General features: G+C 43.0%; 1 protein-coding gene across 3 annotated transcripts in view; it reads left to right on the top strand.

Annotated features, from left to right (window-relative positions):
- The window catches only part of ARHGAP28 (Rho GTPase activating protein 28), a 215,097-nt gene that overhangs the window by 54,468 nt on the left and 133,328 nt on the right, over positions 1–27,301 (top strand). The window contains exon 2 of one of the 3 annotated variants that reach the window (XM_077492485.1): positions 1,971–2,045. The exons of the other annotated variants lie outside the window; for them this stretch is intronic. The gene's annotated coding sequence lies outside the window, so the exon portion shown is untranslated. The remainder of the gene's footprint in view (positions 1–1,970; positions 2,046–27,301) is intronic. 3 annotated transcript variants of the gene reach the window in all.

Genomic DNA, 27,301 nt, shown 5'->3' with positions numbered 1-27,301 from the left:
AATACTTGAGAATGTCTAAGAACAAAACATTGGATTATTCTGTGGGGGCTTATAGGTGGTTTATAAGCCCTGAATGTTTGTAAAAAAAAAAATATGGAAAGTGCCCGAAACAGTCTGGAGAATGCACCCTTCAAACTAGAGGCGTAACCAGAACCTTCAGTGCAAGCAGGGGCGTTGCTAGGTGGCAAAAGGACCAGGGGCTTCAGCCCAGAGTCCAAGCCAGAAACATAGGTTTGCATACACTAACACATATACAGTGACCTACCTACCTGACCTACCTACACTGACAATAGTGACCTACCTACACTCACCTGCCTGACCTACATACACTGGACATATACATACACTAACGGTAGTGACCTATCTACACTGGCCGACCTACCTACACTGACATTTATCTACACTGACCTACCTACACTGGCATTAACACACACTGACCTACCTACACTGACATTAACACACACTGACATTTACATACACTGACCTACCTACACTGACATTTACATACACTGACCTACCTACACTGACATTAACACATACTGACCTACCTACACTGACATTTACATACACTGACCTACCTACACACTGACTTACCTACACTGACCTGCCTACACTGACCTATCTACACTGACATTAACATCATACACCAGGGGTCTGAGCCGTGGTCCTCAGAGGAGGAGCTGAGGAGGAGAGGAGAGTGGCTTGCCCAAGCACCAAGCGGGGATGTGGTGCGGCAGCCTCTTTGTAATTACCGCCTTCTGGAGCCAACAGCGCCTATGATTGACGTCACACGTCCCGCTGTCCCGGCATTGGACCAGTGGGACGTCCATCATAGACGTGCAGGCTCCAGAAGGCGGGACCTGCTCTGGCACTTGGCCGCATCCGTCCGCGCTCGGCCGCACTCGGCCACGCTCGGCGGCGCTCGGGATCAGATTGGTCCCGGCGCTCTCGCCTACCCTGCAGAGCTGACACTCGGGGCTATAGGGGGACACATTTGGGGCTTCAGCCACCCCCTGCCGACGCCCCTGAGTGCAAGAAACCAGGAAGGACCCCTCCTCACCCCTGGCTGGAGCCCTTCCCACTGGGTCGGGGGCCGTTTCCACTGGTCCTGAGGCCCTTTATTCCTGCTTTATTACAGTCCTGCAGTGGGAGTAAAGACTCCTAACCAGTGGGTTTTTTGTGTCCCATCATATATTTTAGTTTCTAAGTTGAAGAACCCTTGAACTTGAAGTGCCCCAGGGCCCCCAAGGTCTAAATCTGGCTCTGCTCTCAGCACAGGCTATGCACAGCACAGTGATGATCTCACGGCTACATTTACAAGGTTATATCTGAGGTTACAAAGGCATTTGGTGCACACAAGGTGGATTTATATCTTTTGTGACTACTGAGGAATCATTTTAAATTTAAGTTTTTGTGAGATTAACTTTAAAATGTACTCTGTTATATAAGTTGTCTTTAAAAACTATGCCAAGAATACAATTTTCTCAAGAGGGAATGTCTATTTTAGAAGGTTTACAGAGGATCCAAAGCAATGTTTGCAACAAATTTGTATACTGGACATTTATGTTTAGAAGCACAAGGGCACAGTCTCTGTGTCACACTTGATAATTCTAGGTTCAGTTTCCTGTTATTAAGTCAGGAATTGAACTCACCAATTACAAGCTGTTCATTTTGACCTTTAAGAAAACAGTCCTTTGAGCTTAATAAATAGCTTGAGGACTCGGCGTCCTTGTGTTTTAAAGTACGGCAAATATTTATTTATTTCTATCATTATGTAGAAATCATGTTTCTCAGTTTGATTTCTAACCATTGAGATGTAAAGTTAAAATAATCACCTTAAATAACAGTTTAACTAGACTTGTATCTAAACTGCCCCCTAAACTATTGCTATTGTGATAATGATTGCTGGACTTATTATTAGTAAATGTATTAAAGTGGTTGTAAATCTAGTTACTACTTTTTACCCACAGATAAGCCTATAAAAAGGCCTACCTGTAGATACTCAAAATATTTCCTAAACCTGCACGGCCAGGCTTCATATGCAGGTAAGTGCAACATAATGGGCTAGTATGCGATGTATAATGCAGATTTTGTATGTTTGTCCACTTACAAAGAAATGTAATTTTGTTATCATTTTTATCATAGGGGTATTTTAAATGATAGAGCCAGAATATCAACCAAAAATCCAGAAAAAAACACATAAAAAAATGCTATACATTAAGTTGAAGTTCAGTGAGTAAAATAAGTATTTAATCCTCTACCAACCAGCAATAATTCTGGCTCCCACCGATGGCTACATGATGTGCTCATGTGGTACTACACAGGTTAGTCCTGTCAATTTAAGAAGGCGCTCATAACGACAACTCGTTATGTATATAAAAGACACCTGTCCACAGAATCTCTTTCTTCCATTAAAACCCACCATCATGGCCAAGACCAAAGAGCTGTCAAAGGATGTCAGGGACAAGATTGTAGACCTGCACAAGGCTGGACTGGGCCACAAGACCATCAGCAAGAAGCTTGGTGAGAAGGAGACAACTGTTGAAGCGATTATTCACAAATGGAAGATATAAAAAAAAATCTAAAGTTCCATGCAAGATTTCACCTCATGGGGTAAGGATGATCATGAGAAAAGTGAGGGATCCGCTCAGACCTACATGGGAGGAGCTTGTAAATGGTCTCAAGACAGTTGGGACCACAGTCACCAAACAAACCATTGGTAACACAATACACCGCCGTAGATTGAAATCCTGCAGCAGCTGCAAGGTCCCCCCTCCTCAAGAAGGCACAAGTACGCCATATTTGGAGGAAGAAAAATGCTGACTATGACCCCATCCCTATAGCCAAGCACAGAGGTGGAGATATTATGCTTTAGAGCTGTTTCTCTGCTAAAGGTACAGGCCGACTTTGCCTCATTGAGGGGCCAATGGACAGGGCCATTTATTGCAAAATCTTGGATGAACACCTTCTTCCCTCAGTCAGAACACTGAAAATGGGTTGTGGATGGGTCTTTCAGCATGGCAATGCCCAAAAACATACCGCCAAGGCAACAAAAGCGTGGCTCTAAAAGAAGCACATTAAAGGAGATGTCCAGCCTGAGCTCATTCGGCTGGACATCTCCTAAGGGTTTTCAGCAGAGAGCGGTCTGAGCGGCTGATATCACCAAATTCAGTCCAGGCACCGCATTATCCCAACTTCGGAAGTCTGGATCCGACAGGTGCCTGGATTGATGGAAGCCTCAGCCTCTCAGCTCCCCGCCCCTCCACAGCACAGCGCTCCAATGAGCCTGGAGGAGTAGAGCAGGATAGCTACTGATTGACAGTCTCCTCCTGGGGAGCCGAGAGAACCGAGCCATCGGCAGTGTTCAATGGCTCAGTTCTCGGTGCAGAGACGCCGGGGGACAGATGCAGCATCGGACTGATGCTGCAGCCACCTAGGTAAACATGATTAGGGAAAAAAAGGCAAACCCAGTCTCTAGACCTTAATTCTATAGAAAATGTATGGAGGGAGCTGAAACTTCGAGTTGTCAAGAGAAGAGTGGACTAAAATCCCTCCTGAGAGGTGTGCAAACCTGGTAACCAACTACAAGACACCTCTTACCTCTGCTCTTGCCAACAAGGGTTTCTCCAAGTACTAAGTCATGTTTTGCTTGGGGATCAAATACTTATTTTACTCACTAAACTGCAACTCAATTTATACTATTTGTATCGTGTGTTTTTTTTTTTGTATTTTTGGTTGATATTTTGTCTCATTTTAAAAACACTTATGATAAAAATTTTAGACCCTTCATTTCTTTGTAAGTGGACAAACTTACAAAATCTGCAGGGGATGAAATACTTATTTTCCTCACTGTAGGCACCTATTTAGTACACTTATTTAGCAATGCAAGTGAACATTACCTTTGCAGAGTTCATTTACATTAACAAAATAAACATTTGCCATTAAACTATTTGTTAAAAACCTTACCCCAGCACTTACATTTTACGACATTTAAATGCCCCCTGCTCTGTAAGTACCCTGAACTTCCAGTTTTCACAGTGGACAATGCATACTCCAGTCAGTCTGTTAGGTTGGAGAAAGGGGGGGGGGAGTAGCAGGGGAGTGCCGTGCCATTTTGGGCTGCAGGGCTGTGTGTTTCCAATGATGCAGACAGTGCAGTGAGACATAACTCTAGTCCTTGTCTGCAAGGGTGGCTCCTTAGGATGCCGCAAGAGAAAAGAAGCCATCCAGAAATGGAAACCCAGGCAGGGATCATGGCACCAGCTTAAACTGGAACATACTGTAGGCAACAATTAAAAGATAAAGAGGCTGTATACTCAGTAAACAATTACATCAGCTGCTGAAAGTGTTTAAAAAAACTTGCATGGAACAGCACCTGGCTCAGCATCTCCAGTGAGAGAGGAGGGGGCAGAGCAGAGAGCTGCTGACTGACAGTCACCAACTCTCTGCTCAGGGACGTGGTGTTTGATTGTTCGGTTCTAAGTGTTAGAGCCGGCGGGGGGACAGATGCAGCATTAGACCCAAGCTGCATCCACCTAGGCAAGTTTTGGAAACCCCCCCCATACTTCTTTTTTAATGATGTATTCATGATTGTCGCCCCTCTCTGCCAATCCCTTCACTGGCTTCCCCTACCCCACCATGTAAAATTCAAAATGCTAACGATAAAATACAAAGCCATCCACAACATCGCCCCCATCTACATCACCAACCTCATCTGCAGATATCGCCCAAATCGTCCCCTCCACTCCTCCCAGGACCTCCTGCTCTCTAGCTCCCTTGTTACCTCCTCCCATGCTCACCTTCAGGACTTCTCCAGAGCCTCTCCCATTCTCCGGAACTCCCTGCCCCAGTCTGTCCGATCAGCCCCTGCCCTGTCCACCTTTAGGAGATCCCTGAAAACTCATTTATTCAGGGAAGCCTATCCCACACCCACCTAACAACTATCCCCGAGCCACCCCCACCAAATCATTCTCTGCATCTATTAGCTTTTGTACCACTACCCCCTCCCTTTAGAATCTAAGCTCTATGAGCAGGGCCCTCCTGTACCTTTTGTATTGAACTGTACTGTAATTGTGCTGCCCCCCCCCCCATACATTGTAAAGCGCTGCATAAACTGTTGGTGCTATATAAATCATGTATAATAATAATATAATGTATACAGCGCTACAGTAAATTGTTGCGTTTATATTCCTCTGGAGTGTAGCTTTTAGCCCTGGTTCACACCAATCTCGCTAAGTCAGTGCTATTTTAAAGATGCAGTTCAGTGCGATTTTCACCTCCGATTCGTTTAACAGAAGTCTACGCGAGTCGCAATGAAATCAGAAAAAAAGTGCAGGAACCTTTTTCAAAGTCGCTGCGATATGACTTGTGGTGATATCGAACGGTTTCATTGCCGGCAATGGGGTGCGACTTGTCATGCAATATAGAACTATCAAATCGCATGACAAATCGCACTCCTATGAACCAGGGCTAATACAAGGTTAAACATGTTTCTGGTTTACTGCACATGTTATTTGATCTGAAACGACTGTTGATATATTTGAATGACATGTACTGTACATACTGCTTTGGAGTATGAAAACACAAATTTATCTTTAAAAAACTAAGTAAATTTGATAACTGAGATTAAAGCTATACTGTACATAGATAAGTGCTTTCAAGGTTGGTACAAGGAATGTTATCTGAGGAATGTCCCACTGACCTGTTGTACTTCATTGTAAAGGAGAAATTGTTCTTTTCTCTGTGGATTTTGCAAAATAGCAACTAAGAAATGTATAAAAAAAAAAAAAAAAAAAAAAACTAAATACAATATACACAAATTATTTCTATTTATCCACTTCCTTGTGAGTCTGCAAAATCCCTTCATTACCAGGCCATTTTTCAGTTTTCTTTGCTGTGACTGGCAAATTGTTCCGTCATGCAACACTGTACCCAGGTGAATTTTATGTTCATTTTTTGAGGCATACAAAGTTTTTTTGTTTGTTTTTACTGTAGAAAGGAAAAAAATACCCTTTCTCTTACTTTGTGTTATAAAGCGTAGTAAATAAAAACACCAAGACAGTATACACACCCCCTTATTGGCCCCTTTTTGGAAAATGGACAATCTAACCTCATTTTTTGCCACAATTTTTTGCAAATGAAAAAAAAACATGCTGGTATTGAGAGGGTTAAAACATGGAGTTTGGTAATTGTGCACTAAATATAATAATATACAGGTCATACACACGGGAAAGAGGAGAAGAAGGGGTCAATCTACAGGTCACATCTAGTGGGAGGATGGAGATATAGAGATTAAAGAAGAAAAGCCCACTATAAGGCTGCATGCACACATGATGGAGGGCCGAATCGCAGAAATTCCGCCCTGCGTCTTCATTTGCGATGCCAATACTTCTAATGGCACCCCAATTTGCTGTGATTTTGCCACAATTGAAGCTCGGTAAATTGTACTGCAATTGCAATGCGTGACGCTTGTTGCTCATAAAGGAATATGAGTGTCTTTTGGGCGTCAGTGCCGCATGTTGCGATTTGTCGCGATTACAGCATGATTTACCATTCAACAGTCACAGCAAAATCGCAGTGCGATTGGAGTGCCATTAGAAGTGATGGTTAAAGTGGTTGTAAACTGTCCCCCACAACTTTCTCCCATGTAAATCACCATAAAAAAACCCTAATAAACACTGCTTGTAGATATCTCCTTACTTGCTTAGTATTGTTGTAATTATTTTTGTTCTTTAGAATGACGTCACTAAGCGTGCCCATATCTCCCCTGATTTACGGCACACTCTCTATGTGCTTGTCTATCTGTTATCAGGACTTCCTACCACTGATATCCCAGGAGGCTGCAGAATCATTCAGAGCTTCCTCCTACACACCATGTGACATCACATGCAGTGTAAACCTGGCCATTACTGCAGTCTTATCAGCTGAAGCTGATAAGACTGACACAGGCAAACATTAGACATCGGCACAAGTAAATACTATGAAATAAAACAAGTCAGATATGAGCAGGGAAGCAGGGTTGCCATAGAAACGTTGGATTGAGAAGCAGGCTTGGTTAACAGTACATGAAGTGCTCAATGTAAGGTAGGGTGACCAGATGTCCCCGGTTTCAGGGGATAGTCCCTGGATTGAGGACACTGTCCCTGGACCAATTCTATGCCTAGTTTTGTCCCCGGATTTGACTTCAACAGGAGCTGGGGCAATTTTCAAAACACAGTCAGTGCAGAATTAAAAAAAAATCTGAATTACACCCCCCCGCTCCTACTAGATTAGGGGGGTGTAATTTTTCCATTATCTATGTCCCTTTCTGATGATGATGCGCTGGTCAGAGCTGATGGACTATTTCTTCAGTTTCCGGCACATGCCCATTCAGCTCCGATCACATGTTCTTCTGCCTTGGCTCAAATCCCGGCCAGCCGCCTGCCTGCTTATCTCCTTGCCTTCCCCGGCAGAGTCATTTTCCTCCGCTCCCCACCCAGTAGTAGCCCGGGCCCAGAGAGTGAGACCTGAGAGGCTGTGAGGCCGGCGGAGGCGACGGGCAGAGAGAGGCAGCTGAGCTCAGCTGATGATGTCCAGCAGCAGGAATAGAGGGGAAGCAGATCGAATCGTGGGGCTGCCAGTGCCTTCAAGGCTTCAACACAGGTGTGCTTTGGGGGTGTCTGTGAATAGACTACATTGCACTGTGTCTGTCTCTCTGGCATAATGGATGGTATCGGAACTCACAGGCAGCAGGCACTTATTGGTCAGAAGTTAACAAAATCAGCACCCAGCAGCCATGTTATGTGAAACACTGTGACAGAACCAGCCAGAGCCATGATAGAGTGCCTGCTGCCTATGAGTTATCATAATGCTGATGATCTTAACCAGTTGCTGAGTGATCGCCTGATAGCAGATTTACTACTACAGGGTGGTCGCGCTGTGCAGGATCACGTATATACGTGATCCTGCATTTATGGGTATCAGAGCCAATCAGTGGATCCGGCGGACTCGCCTAGTGGTCTGCCTATGTAAACAAGGCAGTCCGCCATTCTGTCAGTATAGAAGACATTGATCCTGTGTTCCTGCAAAGCAAGTACAGAGATCTATGTCTTCCCTTAGTAAAAGCACCTCCCCTACAGTGAGAGAACACTTGTTAGGCACACATTTAACCCATTGATTGCCCTAGATGTTATCCCCTTCCCAACCAGTGTCATTAGTACAGTGACAGTACATATTTTTACCACTGATCACTGTATTAGTGTCACTGGTTCTCACAAAGTGTCAAAAGTGTCACTAATGCCACGTACACATGAGCGGAATGTCAGACAGAAAAAGTCACACAGAATCTTTTCATCGGATATTCCGATCGTGTGTATGCCTCATCTGACTTTTTTTCCCTGAAAAAGCTGACCTAGAAATAGAACATGTTCTAAATATTTCTGACTGAACCATTTCCTATCAGGAAAACCGCTCGTCCGTATGCTGTTCCAGCGGACCAAAAACGATGCATGCTCTGAAGCAAGTACGAGAGGGAGGCTACTGGTTACTGGCTATTGAACTTCCTTTTTCCTTTTTCTAGTCCCATCGTACATGTTGTATGTCACTGGACTTTGCTGTGATCGTGTGTAGGCAAGACAGTTTCAGTGGAACTCCGTCGGAAAACCGGTCGTGTGTACGTGGCATTAGTGTCCGATTTGTCCACCACAATATCGCAGTCCCGCCATGAGTCGCTGATTGCTGCCATTACTAGTAAAAAAAAAAGTACGTCCCCGGATTTCATTTAAAAAATCTGGTCACCTTAATATAAGGGCGGAAATACACTCCACTGTGGACTCAGAAAACAATACTTAAGATGACGCTGCCTAACCCCTGGAAACACGTTTTTTAAAGTAATATGCGATTTGGGCTGGATTACATTGGCTGTAGTTTGATAATTACTTATTATAATGGACTAAATGAAACGAAGCATCAGAGTGGGAGAGTTTACTTCCTCTTTAAACTGCAAGTACCTCGTAATATTATTTTATTTTTATTATGTTGTGATGTATTGAAGTGCTTGGTTGAAGCAGCCTGCCATGAGGTTTTTTGATCATTGCATGTGTTGACTATTTGGCCAGCTGCTTTGTCTATTTAAACGGAGTCAGCTTCCACTGATTGCACAGAGGTTGGAGTTACCCACAAAAATGCACACGTCCTAAAAAAGAAATCTCTGCCCTTGCTGAAGGAATCCCAGTCATTTAAAAGATACATTAAATCTGCTGGCTGCAGTAAGACATGATAAAGCACACAGTTTTACTACCTATACAGTGTCGTAAATATGAAACAATCAGATTCCAGCCATTTTCATGTCAGAAATGAAACATATTCTTTAAAGTGGTTTTCCGTTTTTAGTAGAGCTTTCCTGCGGCTGGTGTTGATCCAAGGCCAGATTTCAATTTGGCACTTTATTTCATTGTGTCACCTCTTATGACTACAGGTCTTTCTGGCCAGACAGTTTGCCTAATATATTAAAAACCCATTATATGTGATCACAAATTTTCTTCTTTGTTTTAGAAATCGGTGGCTGTTTGTACATGAAGGGGACTGGGATCTACAGCCTTAAGCCAGCCATGGACGGTTCAAATTTCTGGTTCAGGCCGCAATCCGAACCATGTATGGGCAAGCTGAATGTACCCAAGTTGATCGATCAATCAATTTGGGTACAACCAGCCTGTTGGGTTTTACATACAATTATTGATAGCGGCTGTTATAGCCGCTGGCTATTATCACTACATTCTCCCGGCCAGGGCAGCTTGTACTGTCCCACCAGGAGAACACAATGGCAAAGGATTCCCTTAATTTGCATAGATTTCCTCTCACTTCCTGTTTGGCTATGGGGCAGGAAGTGAAGGGAAATCTATGCAATGGGACAGGGATGGTAAAAAACAAACTGACAGGGGTTATAACCCTCCCTTACACTATCCAAAATGAAAAAAAAAAGTGTTGCCTATAGTTCTACTTTAATTCCGATAAGCCCCCCGCCCACAGACCCTGACAACCAACAGCCAGGGTTGTCGGGAAGAGGCCCTTGTCCTCATCAACATGGGGACAAGGTGCTTTGGGGTGGGGGACTCGCAGGGCGCCCCCCTTCCCCAAAGCACGCACCCCCCATGTTGATGGCATGTGGCCTGGTACGGCTCAGGAGGGAGAGGGGGGGGCGCTCACCCCCTTTCCTGACCAGCCAGGCTGCGTGCTCCGATAAGGGTCTGGTATGGATTCTGGGGGGACCCCCACTCCGTTTTTTCGGCGTGGGGGGGTTCCCCTTAAAATCCATACCAGGCGACGGGGCTCGCAAGGTGTCAATCACACCGATAAAAGCGGCGATATTGACTTCCTTTTCTAGTCCGTTCGTAACTCATCGCGTTCAAAGTAACTTTAGTCCATGTGTGGGCAAGTCCATTCATTTGGAAGTGCGTCAGAACTCCGCGGGGAAGTCTGGCGGACCTAGTCTGCCAGAAAATCCGGTCAAGTGTGGGCAAGTCCGTTCATTCGGAAAGTCCTCTGGAAGTCCAGCGGAAGTCCGGCGGACCCTAGTCTGCTGGAAAGTCCGGTTGTGTGTACACGGCATAACAGTGTAGCGCAAGCTGGCGGGGACTCTTTCTGTGCTGCCCCCCCCCCCTGTAAAGTGCTGCCCTAGGCCTGGGCCTTGTTGGCCTAGGCCAGAATACAGCATTGCCTTCTAAGGGCATGGGCCATTACAGCTGTGGCTGTGGATATACTGAACTTTTTTTTTTTTGGTCTATCTTAGTTCACTTGGGAAAGTAGTGTGAAAGGAGGAGATAAATAACCTGTAACTGATACATGAAATATATACATTCCACACATAACCAGTCTGATCATACCTTAGACATTTTGCATGCCTATATTAGGTTTTTGAGAAGATGTTTGTTACTTCTGGATATTAACCTTTCTCATGAAGATAAGACTTTAAATGCCAGTACGGTGACACGGTGACACATTCATCAGTATTAGGCTAAAGAATGTGTGAGTCATTGTAAGGCAGTATGTAGAGATGTACAGTGTGTAACCTGTGTCACTATCAGATGTCTTCTTCTCTTGTGTATAGAAGACTTTTCTTTGCTGATAATAGCACAACTGTAATAAAAGCAGGAGCGCTGACAGGTTTAACAGTGACAACATAACTGGCTATCTTCCAGTTTCATGTCCCTTATCTGTTACAGATGACAGCGACAAGGGGAGAAGCTCTTGCTCCATGTTTTCAGCATGCATCACATTAATGCCTTGTGTTGCCAGCAGAGAAGGATTATTACAAGGCAAACAATCTGATCACACATCTGCTTTCTGTGATATCATTTTATCTTAACATTTATTCATTTAATTAGGCATTCAGAGAAGTGCAGCCATCGGAAGGAAAAAAAAATATTTAGGATTTGCCATATGTTATATGCATAAATGCATTTTGCTGTTTGCATTCCATTACAGAGATATACTGTATATGCATTAACTTGTGGGTTATACCACCCATTCTTGATGAGCTTGTTGCATTATATTAAAGTGGTTGTAAACCCGCTGAAGGTTTTTCGTCTTTTTTTCTGACCTGCAAAGGAAAAGGCATAATAAGCTAGTATGCACTGCATACTAGCTTATTATGAAATACTTACCTTAGAACGAGGCCCCAACATCTGGCCCGATCCACGCAGAGGGAGCTGACATGTTCCGTCTGCGTTTCTTCCGGGTATCGCGGCTCCGGCGCTGTGAGTGGCCGGAGCCGTGATATCGTCACTCCCACGCATGCGCGTGGGAGATTTCTTTCTGGCAGGGTCCGGCGTCCGCCGGACTTTCAGCCGAGAATCCCCTGTGCGCATGTGCCGCTGTCAGCGGCGCATTGCGAGGGGAATATCTCCTAAACCATACAGGTTTAGGAGATATTTTTTTTACCTACAGGTGAGCCTTATTATAGGCTTTCCTGTAGGTAAAAGTTATTTTTATGACTATACAACCACTTTAACATGGCAATATTACATTACAAGCTGGGATAAGTAAAAGTCCTCACTTGCAATCCGGCTGTTTCCGCACTAAGGTGGGTAAAAACGGTATTAACCCCAAAAACAAGAATGGAATATACTGCATATTACCAGTCATTAGATGTAGTGGCTGCATTTGTTTTCTCTTTTAGGCTTTTTTTTTTTTCATTTATACTAGCCTGGTGAATACATTTCCTGTCTGATGCCGCATACACACGAGCGGAATGTCCGACAGAAAAATCAGATGGAATCTTTTCAATGTATATTCCGATTGTGTGTATGCCTCATCGGACTTTTTTTTACGTAGAAATAGAACATGTTTTTAATCTTTCCAACGGAACCAATTCCTATCGGGAAAACCGCTCGTCTGTATGCTGTTCCGACGGACCAAAAACTATGCATGCTCTGAAGCAAGTATGAGATGGAAGCTATTGGCTACTGGCTATTGAACTTCCTTTTTCTAGTCCCGTCGTATGTGTTGTACGTCACTTGTACGTTCTTAACGATCGGACTTTGGTGGGATCATGTGTACACACGACAGTTTCCGTGGAACTCTGTCAGAAAAACCTTCAGAGTTTATTCCGAAGGGAAAACCGGTCGTATGTACGCAGCATTAGGGTGCCTCCACTCTGGTTGGAGGAGCAATGGACACACCCTTGGACAACAGCATTGGCAACCTGGGGAGAGGATAGTGTTGCACTAGCAGATTTACATGGACTTGACTAGCAAATTAAAGCCAAAATCCAGCTAACATGCTTTAAAGCAGGGGTCTTAATCTGGCGGCCCTCCAGCTGTTGCAAAACTACAAGTCCCATGAGGCATTGCAAGGCTGACAGTTACAAGCATGAGTCCCACAGACAGATGCATGATGGGACTTGTAGTTTTGCAACAGCTGGAGGGCCATCACTTTGAGACCCCTAGTAAAGTGTTGCTCAACCCACAACAGTAAAATCAGTCTGTATATGCAGTAAAGCGTACTTATTATACTCACTATGGAACCTAAGAGGTTAATACTGCACAATGTGTAAAAAGGCTGTTTGATCCTGTCTTCTCCGATCCTCCCCTTCTGATAAGACAGAGCCTTTGGAGTCACTCTGCACATGCTCAGTGTGTTGTGCATTGCTAGAAGGTTTTTTTTTCTTGAGATGGTGCAGGTGATCAGCACAGGGCCAATCAGCACTGTTCAGACAGAAAGTCAGGGGTCCTGCAGCCTCATAGGACAGTCAGAGTAGAAGTAGAAACTTTAACCAGACACTGATAGAAGTCACAAGAGTGCTATTTACTGCTGAGAAATTTTATTTATCAGTTTATATTTACTAAAATAATTGCATTTCCATGTTCTGTGTACTGTGGGAGACCACATATAGTGCATGCAGGGTCCTGGGTTTAGTAACACTTTAAAGCTGAACTCAGGGAAAAGTAAAAGTCCTCACTTGCAATGGGGCTGTGACTGCACTATGGGGGTTAAAGCGGTATTGAAACCCAAAAACAAAAATGTAATATACTGCAGCTTACCAATCATTAGATGAAGTGGCTGCATTAGTTCTCTTTTGTAGCCTTGTTTCCCCATTTATTCTCACCTGTGAACACACTTAGGGTGTCTCCTCTCTGGTTGGAGGAGCAATGGAGACACCCTCTGACAGCAGTATTATCTATTTGGGGGAGGATAGTGTTAAATGCGCTTGCAGATTAAGATGGACTTGACTAACAAATTAACTCTAGCTAACATGGTTTAACCACTTGCTTACTGGGCACTTAAACCCCCCTCAGTCCCAGACCAATTTTCAGCTTTCAGCGCTGATGCACTTTGAGTGACAATTGCGCGGTCATACAACACTGTACCCAAATGAAATTTTTATCATTTTTTTCCCACAAATAGAGCTTTCTTTTGGTGGTATTTAGTTACAGCTCGGAGTTTTATTTTTTGCTAAACAAACAAAAAAAGATGCAAAAAAAAAAAAAAAAAAAATCATGTTTTAATAGTTTGTTATAAAATTTTGCAAACGGGTCATTTTTCTCCTTCATTGAAGTGCGCTGATTAGGCGGCACTGATAGGCTGCATTGGTGGGCACTGATGGGCTGCATTGGTGGGCACTGATGGGCTGCATTGGTGGGCACTGATAGGCTGCACTGGTGGGCACTGATAGGCATAGTTAAGGCGGCACTAATAGGCACAGATAAGGCGGCACCGATGGGCACAGATAAGGCGGCACTGATGGGCAAAGATGGGCACAGATAAGATGGCACGGATGGGTGGCACGGATAAGTGGCACGGATGGGTGGCACGGATGGGCACTGATAGGTACCACAGATAGATGGGACTGATGGGCACTGATAGGTGGCACTGATAGGTGGCTCTGATAGGTGGCACTGCTGGGCACTGATGGGCGGCACTGCTGGGCACTGATGGGCGCCACTGCTGGGCACTGATGGGCGGCACTGGGGTGCAGCACCTGAGGCAGATTTTGGGTGGCACTGTGGGTGGCACTGCTGGGTGGCACTGTGGGTGGCACTGTGGGCACTGCTGGGTGGCACTGTGGGCACTGCTGGGTGGCACTGTGGGCACTGCTGGGTGGCACTGACAGGGGGGCACTTACTTTATTTCAGGATGGCACTGCGGGTGGCAGGTGGGCACTGGCAGGGGGCAGGTGTCCTTTTAAATTGCTGGCCGTGATCGGGACTGATGTCCCGAACACGGCCGCCGGCGATCGGCTTTTTTTTTTCTCCTCGCGCTGTCAGCGCGAGGAGGAATACTAGCCGATTACCGGCTCCGTTTTATCACATGATCAGCTGTCATTGGCTGACAGCTGATCACGTGATAAGGGGTCGGGATCGACCCCTTACACGGATCGGTGATCAGGCGAGTCTCACGGACTCGCCGATCACAGAGCGCGCCGCGCGCGCCCCTCAGGGGGCGCGCAGGCCGCTCGTAACCGGGACTACGTCAATAGACGTAGTCCCGAAAATGTGGGTCCGCGCTATTGCCGTCATTTTGCAATAGCGCGGATCCCAAGTGGTTAAGCAGTTAAAAGTGAGCAATTTTAGTTCCTTTTGGAGTAAAGGTTTTACATAAATATATAAAAAATTACCAATGTAAGAACCCCTGTCAGTGGTAAATAGTTTGCCTCAACCCCCTAATTGGCATTTTAGCTGGACAGTTTGGTTAGTTAAAGGAAGTTGAAAAATAACAAACATGGCCAGTAAGTTCACCAGGTGAAAAAAAGCCTAAAAAAAGAAAACAAATGCAGCCGCCACTGTATAAGAAAGTACTGCACTGTATAAAAAAATACACAGGAAAAGGAGATATTATATATGCAGTGTACAGCAACTGAAAATGAAACCAAAAACTGTGGGTAGCAAGTGTGATAACTACAATATTACAATGTATCATAAAAAATACCCAAAACAATTGGCCCAGGGTGTGCTCTCACCTTATGGTTTGACCTCCATTCTGAAAAATCAAAACAAGCATGGACAGAGATATCTAGGCAAACTCTTTCTTCTCTCAAAGATAATGAAGGCTCTCTCCCACCACTTCCAAATAACACTCAGTCCCGCATGGGTTAATCAACCACTGAAAATAAACTTCTCATCTCTGCTGCACTCTGTGTAAGAGAGGCTCAAAGAAAATTATATTTCATAGTGCTTACTTGAAAAGCAGAGAAAATATGCATTTGCATTAAATAGGTAGATGAAAGCGTGAATTAACGCGGTGTACAAATACACTGCTGCAAGCCCAAGATGGCTTTCCCACAAGAAAAACGCTCAGGGATGGATCAGATATAGGCAGCCCTCAAAGTTGGTCGGTCTCACACTTTCCTGGATCACTGCAGCTCCACCCAACATGTTTCAGTAGTATGACGTCATACTGACAAAACATGTTATGCGGAGCTAATAGAAAAAGTCCTACTGACGAAATTTATTGGGCACAAATGGACAAAGTCTATATTTGTGCCCATGTGCTAGGAAGGAATGGTGGTATGAAAATACTTACCACTCCATATCTTCCTAGGTGGGTGGGGGGAAGCAACCAGAGTTTGTAGGGTGATCAGAAGTGCCTGTCCAGTTTCGCTGGTAGAACACCAGCTGCATCATTATCAGAAAGGGAAGAGGGAAAGGAAAAACCTAATGTGGGTTGCAAGTTGCTGGAGTTGTATGTTGTAAAAGTTACCAAGCGAGGCCTAATGGCAGGGGTTGTGGCTTACAATGGGACTCGCCAACTCACGGCACTGATTTTCACAGAATTGTCATATGGAGGGAGTCTCTTTTGTTTACACTTGATGGACTTGTGTCTTCTTTCAGCCTATATACTATAACTGTGAATCACGTGCGTCTCCATATCCAGAAGTATCTGGTATTTTCTTTGGCTCCATGTGCCGAATGGAGCACTTTCTCTACGTCATTCAGTTCCCCCATAGACTTTCTAGATTAGTTATTATTTATTACATCACCGGAATTTCCTATGTATTTATTGCAGTGTTACTGCTCTGTAGCAGGATTGAAAGCTCCACAGTAGAAGAACTCATCTACACATCCACCGATCATATCCAAGATTTCAGTGAAGGTCTGATGTTTATGGCTATGAAGTATCTGCAATTCTCAGTAAAAACATGTTGATCCACAGAACCTTTAAATTGGTTGTAAACCTCAGACATGAAATATGACCAAAGCATATCCCTCTGTAGTGTGTACTTGTCTCAATAGTACTAAGTATCATTTTTGTCTGCTTTGTTCCTCTGCTGTCAGAATGAGTCTCTGACAAGTTTCCCTGACACCAAGAGAAAAAAAGGTGACAGGGGAGGGAGCCCCAGCTGATTGATAGCCTCAGCTTTGTTCCTGAGTGTTGTGTGGAGGGGGTGTGTCCTTTTCCTCCAATCAGCTGTCAGAGCTGTCCTGTCTGAGCTCTGCAGAGTGTGACTTCAGCTCTCCACCCCCCCTCCCCCCCTTTTTTTGACAAGCTTTATAAACTCAGCAATCTAATCACGTGAGGCAAGTCACTTCACTGTGTATACAGGATGTAAAGGTTTACAACCACTTTACGGACTCATGGATATGGATGGTAAGAGGCGCAAAGGAGCTCTAATGTGAAAATCCTAGTGAATCTTTGTATGCTGGAATTAGGTGTTAAGAAAAGCAAGAAAGCATTGGAGTACAAGGACATAGAGCAATTCACTTCTATGGGCATCTGTACGTGCCACCTGTGACTCCCTGGGCATGGAAAACCGTTGAGATATTTACACTACAGATCATTTGTCCCACTTACCATCTGTATGCAAGAGCTCTAACAGTGCTCCCGCAACACCTGACAGCCCCTCTGACACAGCTGTTGGCTTTGCCTGTTTGCCTTTTATCTATTGGGAAAGTGTGAATAGAAGTACTCATTTCAGAATTGACTGGAATTATCACTAAAAGGTCACCATCAGTTACATTGGAAAGCAGTATGCATTGTGAGAGGAGTAGACATGTGCGATTCGTTTTGTACATATCGAAAAATCGTACAAATTCCTGTAAATTTGTACATGCAGGAAGATCCGAAATACGAATTGCTATGCTTCCGAATTTTGTATGAAATGTATTTTTATGAATTTTGGATCCAAATTCCGTTACAGCGTAAACGTGTCTGGTGTTTTGTTGACCAATCAAAGGATTTTCTTCTGCTGCTGAGTGAAAGTTGGGAAAATTACCTTTTTTAATATGGTACTGGTAGCCGATGGGAGATTCAGAATCAGACAAAATAAGAATTTTCATTAATTACAATTATTCGTTATGACGTTAAAGGCCCAGGAAGTCAGCACAGCACAGGGATGGTGGGAGCCCCTCATAATGAGCACAGCACAGGAATGGTGGGAGCCCCTCATAATGTGCACAGCACAGGAATGGTGGAAACCCCTCATAATGAGCACAGCACAGGGATGGTGGGAACCCCTCATAATGAGCACAGCACAGGGATGGTGGGAGCGCCTCATAATGAGCACAGCACAGGAATGGTGGGAGCCCCTCATAATGAACACAGCACAGGGATGGTGGGAGTGCCTCATAATGAGCACAGCACAGGAATGGTGGGAGCCCCTCATAATGAGCACAGCACAGGGATGGTGGGAGCCCCTCATAATGAGCACAGCACGGGGATGGGGGGAGCCCCTCATAATGAGCACAGCACAGGGATGGTGGGAGCCCCTCGTAATGATAAATTCATCATAACGAACATTTGTAATTGTTACAAAAAGAAATAATGAAAATTACGAATTAACGGCTAATACGAAATGGAACGAAATTAAACAAATTTATTGATGGCGCACATGTCTAGTGAGGAGTGGTGCTGATGCGCTAAAAAGTGCATTGATCTGATTTTTCGTGGCTTTATTGAATTGTCACAAAGTGAAATTTCACTTATTTTTATTCACCACAGTGATGCTGTGATGTAGCGTACTGTGATGTAGTGTTCACCGCCATTGAAAAAAAAAAAATAGTACATTCTTTACTTTTTTGTAGCACACTGGTGTGAACTTACCTTATTGTAAACAATTCATGTTATTGGCTATGCCGTGGGACTGCGCTAGAAAAGACCGCCCAGTGCAGCTCAATGCACCTGGTGTGAACAGGCCCTTAAAATGACACTAAACTCTGGTTAAAAAGAAGTTCCATCCAAGTATGTATTCTTAAAGTGGTTGTAAAACATGAATATGAACAAAGCACATCCTTCTATACTTTGTACTTGTCTCTCTCCAAAGTTCTAAGTGTTATTTTTTGCCTGTTTATCAACATCAGTCACTTCTGTCAGGTTTTTCGGACGCCAGGAGATAAAGATGAGAGGAGAGGAAGCTCCAGCACACAGCCTGTGACTGGTATCCACAGCTGTACTTGTTCTCCGTACTGTGTGAAGGGGCGTGCATCCCTTTCCTCCAATCAGAGCTCACAGCTGTCCTCGCTGAGATTGCCTTTGTGAAGAATTCAGATCCCCGCCCCCTGTTGCTAGAGCTGAAAAGAAATCCTTTCATCTTTGTGTTTTCAGAACGAGCTACAGAAGAAATAGCTGCAGATACACAGCCGCAACTTATGCAGGAGAATTTGTTTAATCTTTGTGTATCACCTAATGCTAGTCATCTAACTGGATATGGGAAAAATTGGGGAAATTACTGCGCAAAACCAATAAAAAGAAAAAGCTGCTGACACTAAAACAAAGTCCCAACCAAATGTGAAAAACAAAGTGTAGCGCTAAATATAAAACAATACGATAGTGGTGAACTGAAATTGTTAGTGTGTGGAACATGTTGACATATAATGCAAACATGCAAAGTACACATACAATATTCACATATGCAAAAAAGCAAAATCGGTGAGGATAAGGTTCAAATAAAAATACACAAAATGAACAAACTTCCTAACAAGTGTGTCCATCGTATAAATGACTTGTGAGTCCTAAAGATGGTGATGGTACAACAAAGTGAATCTGGCTGTTGGACTGTTAGAACAGGAAGGTCTTCTGTTAAAAAGATGCAGATGGGTACTCTTGCCAAATAAGGTGGACCCACCTGCCAGCAGCAGTGGGTCAGTCAGGCTTGTATAGGCGGAACCCCTCCAAATTAAGGGTTATACCGACTCAAATATGGCTGGAAGATGGTTACTCCAAACGGGGTAGGACTACTCATCAGCAGTGTAGATGAAGACCCAAGATTCGGATAACTGTCCAGGCAAAATGGGATTACTACCCAATAGGAGAGCCGTCTGAAGGCCGGTGGTAGATGAAGGAATAAGCTCAGTCAAATAAGAAAAAAATGGAGAGGCTCCATATGGTGCAGGTCAAAAACAGGGAGATTTATTCTTAAAAAGTACAAAAAATCTATGATAGATGAGTACAAACATTTCTTTGTGATCACAAGTTAAAAAATATATTATAAGCAATGTGGGAAGCAAGTAAAGCAAGCGCGACTGGTTTCGTCCCAACGGACTTCAACTGGGGCATAAAATTGTTCCCCCACATTGCACATGGGGTGGGGGGGGGGTAGTGTTGGTTCCCTGGTTTTGACAGGCACCTGCTTCCACTTCTGCTCGGCTAGGCAACCTGAGCTAAAGTTCTCCTTCCCCACAGTCATCTGGGACACAAAAATAACTGGAGCTCCTCTTTAAAGGGGTTGTAAAGGTAAATGTTTTTTCACCTTAATGCATTCTATGCATTAAGATGAAAAAAGAATCTGACAATGCTGGCGCCCCCAGCCCCCCCCCCCCCCCGTTTTACTTACCTGACCCCTCGAAAGTCCCAACAATACCCACAAGTTCTGCCAATCTGTATCCATCAGTGCTGTCAATGAGTGCCCATAAGTGATGCCTGTCCGTGCTCATCAGTGCTGCCTGTCAGTGCCGCCTATCTGTGCCCATCAGTGCCACCTATCAGTGGTGCCTATCAGTGCCACCTCAGTGCCCATCAGTGCAGCCTATCAGTGACCCTCAGTGCAGCCTATCAGTGCACATCAGTGAAGGATAAACATTATTTATAAAATGTTAGAACAGAAACTAAGAAAACGTTTTTTTTCGAAATTTTCAGTCTTTTTTTCTTTGTTTAACAAAAAATTCAAAACCCAGTGGTGATTAAATACCACCAAAAGAAATCTATCTGTCTCAAAATAAAATTATAAAAAGTTTGTTTGGGTACAGTGTTGCATGACCGGGCAATTGTCGTTCAGAGTGCGACAGCACTGAAAGCTGAAAATTGGCCTGGGCAGGAAGGGGGTGAAAGTGCCTAGTAGACAAGTGGTTAAGTAACATGGATTTGTTTTTGCAGAATAAGTAAATTGTTTAGTGTCGCTCTAATGTAAAAAATGTTTTAGCTTTTATGTTCTGCAGAATTTCTGTCCTGTTTATTTTCCCTTTAAATACAATGGGAGGTCCCACTAAAACACATACAGGATTATTTTTCAGATTTTTCTAAAACATAGTATCCAAACTCTCGGGTTGTTTTATTTGCTCAGTATGTTATACTCTTAATATTGATATTTGACTGCAGGCTATTTGCTCATTTGGGATGGGTTCACTTGATCCTGGCAAAGCAAATACTTTCTATCCTAGCCATATGACTATGTTCCACATATTGCCAGAACATGGGTCTTTATGGACATGGTTGGTCAAGTGAGCTCTACAGTACACCTGCTCAAAGCTATGACATCAAACGCTATACTTGTGTATTAGACTTTTTTTTTTCTGGCTGTTTGTGCTGCATGTTGCTTGAGGAGATATTTTAATGAACCTGAAGTGCTTATATGAGCTGAGCGGAATAGTGAACTTTATATGCCCTTTGTAACCTGTTAGATTGTCCTTCAGCAGCCATTATGAAGGGAATATTTAAAAGCCCGCCGGTTTTGTTTCTCTGAGATTCCTACAAAACATTTTTCTTGCACTTAAAATCATCACAAATAGAATGTCAATTGCAAATAAAGCCAGATACGTATGACAGGGGTCGAATGGAATAATGTATATTCCCGAAACAGAATTTCATACACAAGTTTAAAGTGGATGTAAAGCCAGAACCTGTTTTTAGTTTTGGAGATAGTAGGGTACTATTACAATATGTGTCCCATTGGGGAGAGTTCCCTTCACTTTCTGTCCCAGAGATGCAGATCTCTCCAGTGACGGGGTATCCTTTCTTAGCCCTTGTACACACGGTTGGAGATTCCGATGGAATGTGTCCTATCGGACCGTTTTGTCGGATAATCCGACTGTGTGTGGTCTCCATCGGACTGTTTCTGTCGGAGTATCCGACGGACTAAGTTTTCCAACTTGTCTGTAAAATTTTCAGACAAAATGCTCCGATCGGACATACTCTGATCATGTGTAGCCTACTCCGACAGACAAAGTGCCAGGAATGCTCAGATCAAATTCCTAGACCAAAGCTATTGGCTACTAGCCTGAATGTAGTCCCGTTGTAACGAAATATTGTCATCCCGTTATGTACAATCGGATGATTTTCCGACAACTTTGTCGGACCGTGTGTACAAGGGCTTAGACAGCTGTCACTAGAACAGGTTCCACATTAGACAATTTCCCTTCTGTCCACATGACAACTCAAAAATGATGGATTCCCCATCAATTTCTGTACCAGAGGCTATAGTCACCATGAGACATAGGGAAGGTGAAGCTCTCCAGTGAAGAAACATTACACATTCTAATAAACAAAAATGTTGGCATTACATACAATTTAACTATGAATAACAGATATACAAAGTGCAGTAGAAGTCCATAAAATTTACAACCTTGATTATATGGGTAAAATCCAAACACACATAAAACTTTTTCTTTCTTTTGGTTTTGGTAGAGTTGGGAATGGTTAGAACCTTTGGCTTGATTTGAGCTTTAAAGTGGTTGTAAACCCACATATAACAAATGAAGTGACTCCTACATGAGTTGTACCTGTTTATCTTTAATAATCTTTAATATTCTCTCTAAATCTGTTCAAAGTGCAGATTTTATAAAGCTTGTCTGAGCTGTCCGAAAACAGGGGGTGAAGAGCTGAAGTTACACTCTGTAGAGCTCAGCGAGGAGAGCTCTGAGAGCTGATTGGAGGCGAGAGACTACACATAGCTCACATGAACAGAGCTGAGGCTGTCAGTCAGCTGGAGCTCCCTCCCCTGTCAACTTTTTTTCTTGATGGAAAAAACTTGTCAGAAGTGATTTATGCTGATAGCAGACGAAGAGTGCAGCATACAGAAGAAACACTTAGTGCTCTGGATTGAGACATGTACACACCATTGAGGGATATGCTTTCTTCATATTTCATATCTGAGATTGATAACCACTTTAATCCTCCAGGTGAGACTTGTGCCATTCTAACATGTAATAACACTGCAGATACATATTAGTTTTCATAAGAGCATTAGGGTTCCTGAGCTGATGGACCCCATAGTAGTCTCATTTCCTCAGAGTTATAGTAGAGAAATATTTTCAACTGTTTTAAATCCCAGAGATAATTACTTTTAGATTTTTATTGCTGTATGTGTCTCCTTGAAGAAATTTTTCGCATTTTCTGTACTTGTAACCACACAAAAATTTAGGAAAATCTCCTCTATAGTAGCACACATAGCAGTTACATTTGAAAAAGTTTATAGCCCTTCCCCACTGAATTAAAAATGCTTTAATGTCTGTCTGTGTCCACCTTCTACAGATTTTCCCTCATTGATTGTCCTCAGCTATTACACAGGAAATGAGGGAATATTTTTCTTACAGCGAGACAGACAGGCATAAAAACCTAAGATAGTTTGTTATCCTTTACTAAGTTATTCAAAGACTGCTGGAGTGTAAATGACACTCATAAACAGTTACTTTGGCCCAGGACTTTATCATTAGAATTACAAATACCTCTGTGCCCATAAGGCCTAAGTCACATGCTTAAAGGGGACCGCCAGGTGGATATTTAAAGTATACATTCAGGCATTACTGAAATGTACTTATCTCTCTATGGAGAAAACGCCACAAGATGTGGGTTTATCCAACTCTCCCAGCTGTCTTCCTCATCCCATACTTTTGGATTCCACCAGATCCTGTGGTGTTTTCTCCCTAGAGAGATGAGTGGTCATGTCCTGTTTTTTTTTTCTAGTGATAAACTTTCTTATTTTTTACTAAATATGAGAGGACAATTTTGTGATCTAATAAATCTTATCCTAAAGTCTACACTTACACACGATTGGACTTTCCGGCAGACTAGGTCCGGTGGACCGGAATCCGGCAGACAATTCGATCGTGTGTGGGCTCCAGCAGACTTTTTTTCCCAAAAGTCCGACGGACCTAGAAATAAGTCAATGTTTCAAATCTGTCCAATGGACTCGGCTTTCTTGCGTGCAAACCCTACGTTTGTGTGCTAGTCCGACTGACCAAATACGATGCAAGGGCAGCTATTGGCTACTGGCTATTGAACTTCCTTTTTTAGCCCCGTTTACGTCATCTCATTCAAAATGAACGGACTTAGTCCGGTCCTGTGTGGCCAAATCGTTCAGAAAGTCTGTCGGACCCCTGACGAAAGTCCGTTGGGAAGACCGTCAGACCTAGTTCATCGAAAGTTTGGTTGTGTGTACACGGCATTAGAGGTGCTTCTCCTGTTTTCTTTTGTTTTCTTGCATTACCAGACTCTATTTCATACTCCAAGGATTAGTTTGCCCTAAGAAATGGATTTATGGGACTGTTTTGCATCCTAAATTGGACTTTATAGAACTGTTTCCCATTGTTCTATGTGTCCGATCATTACAGTTGTTATTATAGTATAGGTGCACTAGTCCATTTGCGTCTATCTAATTGTGGTAATTACTAATATTGACTCACTTTTACTTTTAATTACTTGCGTCATTTTTACAGTGAAAAAACATGGGTAAATGAGTATGAATTGGATATGTAGTTAATATATATATATATATATATATATATATATTTTGCCCTAACATACATTTTAAGGCCTAATTTCAACACCCAGACAGTAAATTCCTGTGGCAAGAAATAGGTGATTCTTGCAGTTGATATTATGGGTGGACAGCTGCAACCAGGAGGCCTGTACAAAGCAATAAAAGACTGACAGGTGCTGCAGCTGTTTGCTGCTATTCACCTGTATCCACACATTCAGTGGCTACCTCCTGCATTCAGGTACAGATGACCGTATTACAGTATGCGGCCAGATTCTGTCCAGGGCTGGCCATCTGTCCCTAGCTGCAGGTAACAGCTGGATGTGCGAATAAATGTGAACAGTCACAGACAGCTGTGGATCCTGTCACTCAGCTCTCCAGCCACAACTATCCACAACCACCTATGATTTTAGCTGCAAAAGATAGCTGTCAGGAACTAATAAGACATAGAATGAAGACTAAATATACTGTACAGTTAAATTAGTGTTTTCTGCTTTATTGGAAAAAGGATTTCCATTCTGCTCAGTATGCTTTAACCAGGGGTCATGTGATATTTTGGATATAAGGCTTTGGAAAGTCAGGTACATTAAACTTGCTGTTGCGGTAAATACACAAGCGTGTTTCCAGCACAACAGTTTAATTCTAAGGTTGGAGAAAAACAAGGAAGCATTTGATAAGGAAGCATCTGCATACTGCTTTACAAATAACCTAAGGAGGAGTTCTGGGCGCTGCTATCCTCGTTCCTCTTCCTGTTGCAATGTAGAAATACAGTACAGGTTATTATACAAAATACTAAATTATTTACATCCAATTAGACAATATTGATTGAGGAAGCATTTACTATCCCCAGGGTAATGTGTGCTTTATACTTTTGTTCTCTCACCATGAACTAAATGTTACGATGCTGATTACTGCTCCATAGAGACATATACTTAACAGCATTAATGGGATTGTCTATATGTTGTGGTCCTGAAGGACAATCCAATATCCTGCATGACCTGAGCCTTCAGCAAGCAAGGAATGGACAACAGAATTGTGTAAAAACGATGTAATGACAAGGGAATGAATAATTCAAGTAAAACAATAGAAACCGATTAAAAAAGCCAAATGACCAATACATATGTCTGATAAAAAACATACAAACTCGAGTAGTAAGTGTTAGGCCGCGTACACACGGGCGGATTGTCTGCCCAACTAAGTTTGTCAAACAATCCGACAGACAGTCCGTCCAAATTTTGAATGAACGGACTTGACCACACACGATGAACAGACAGTCCGCTGAAAACTTGCGCGATGACGTGTACAGCACGTACGACGGGACTAGAAAAACGATGTCCAATACACTGCAATGCAACCTTCGGCCCTGTAAATCCTTTCTGAGCATACGCCATACTTAGTCCGTCCAACTTGCCTACACACGAGCGGACTGTCCGCTGAAACCAAGTTTGGACAGACAAAACCAAGTTTGGACGGACAAAATTACGGAAATTCCGAAAGACAAAGTCCGTCAGACTGTCCGCTGAAAAAGTCCGCTGAAGCCCACACACGAGCGGATTGTCCGCTGAAACACGGTTCAGCGGACTAAGTTGGGCAGACAATCCGCCCATGTGTACGCGGCCTTAGGTTTGCAAGGATTAAAAAATGTCCTTGCAAGCAATCAAAGTGTTGGCTAATGTGGCAAGTATCAGAAGGCAAATGTATTCTATACTTGTGCTGCTAATGTTTCAGGCCCCTACCTTGAACCGAGATAATGGCACTAATAAGTAATAGCCATCCTAACATTCCTGCACATAACATTATTTCCAGCCTACTTTCTGTGTAGAAAGAGATGGAACTATAAATTCAATAGAAACAAAGTCAATATATTAATGTAACAATGTATTTGCCTTTCTGAAGTTGAAGGTCTAGAACCAAGAACAACATTTTAAGATGTTGAATCTTACCAGTTCTTAGATGTAGTGCCTGCATTCATTTTCTTTTTTTCAGGTTATGAATATTTCAGAAATTACAGAAAATACCTGTTACACAAGGCTTACTTTTCTTACTTTTGGCAGCTGAACAGAGCAAGGGGGCTGTGAAAGAAAGGTGCATATGTGCACTGGTGCTAACTCCTGCAAAAGAGTGAACCTTAGCAACAACTCTAGGGCAAGTGAACCTACCTAAACAATAGATTCAATTTTTATCCAGCCAAAACGTCTATTATCATAGATAGTTACATGTAAATCTAGAGCAGATTGTAAAAGTTGATTTGAATATATTATTAATGATTGTAGCAGTTTGGTTTTCTATCTCCTTTAATTTAATATGTAGTGATTCATATACAACATCAATTCTCAAAATTTTTAACCCAGAGGAGCCTTTGAAATAATTCTTCAGTCTAGGGAAACCTCTGCTAAAAACAATGTATTGGGAGTAAGAATGCAACACACATTGTTGGTCAATAGGAAATATATCCCCTTTAAACTCAGTGGTCAGTAGGAAGCATGCCCCCCTTACATTGGTGGTCAGTAGGAAGAAATTCACCCTTACATTGGTGGGCAGTAGGAAGAATTCTCTCCTTACATTGGAGGTCAGTAGGAAAAATGTCCCAATTACCGTACATTGGTAGTCAGTAGGAAGAGTGTCCCCCTTACAGTGGTGATCAGAATGCTGGCTAAAATATCATTGGTGTCATGCTGCTGGCAATTTCAAACAAACAACAACCCCCATGTGACTTAAAAGGTAAACAACATATATTGTAAAAAAAATGTTTTGTACAAAACTTTATTTATAGCATTCATAAAATTGCAACAAAAACAAGTTTGTGGCTTAAACTGTATTAAAGTAAAGGAACCCAGTGGTACATATCCTGATTATGCATTTATATAGGTATTCCACATCCTCCTTTCACGTGCATATGACCTATTAGGGGCCTAGTGAGTA

This window comes from Lithobates pipiens, unplaced genomic scaffold, assembly GCF_037356315.1.
Source record: "Lithobates pipiens isolate NorthernLeopardFrog02 unplaced genomic scaffold, aLitPip1_a1.2 Scaffold_19, whole genome shotgun sequence".
In the NCBI taxonomy this organism is placed as follows: Eukaryota; Metazoa; Chordata; class Amphibia; order Anura; family Ranidae; genus Lithobates; species Lithobates pipiens.
The sequence above is the reverse complement of the archived record's forward strand: the minus strand, read 5'-3'. Positions and strand labels throughout refer to the sequence as shown.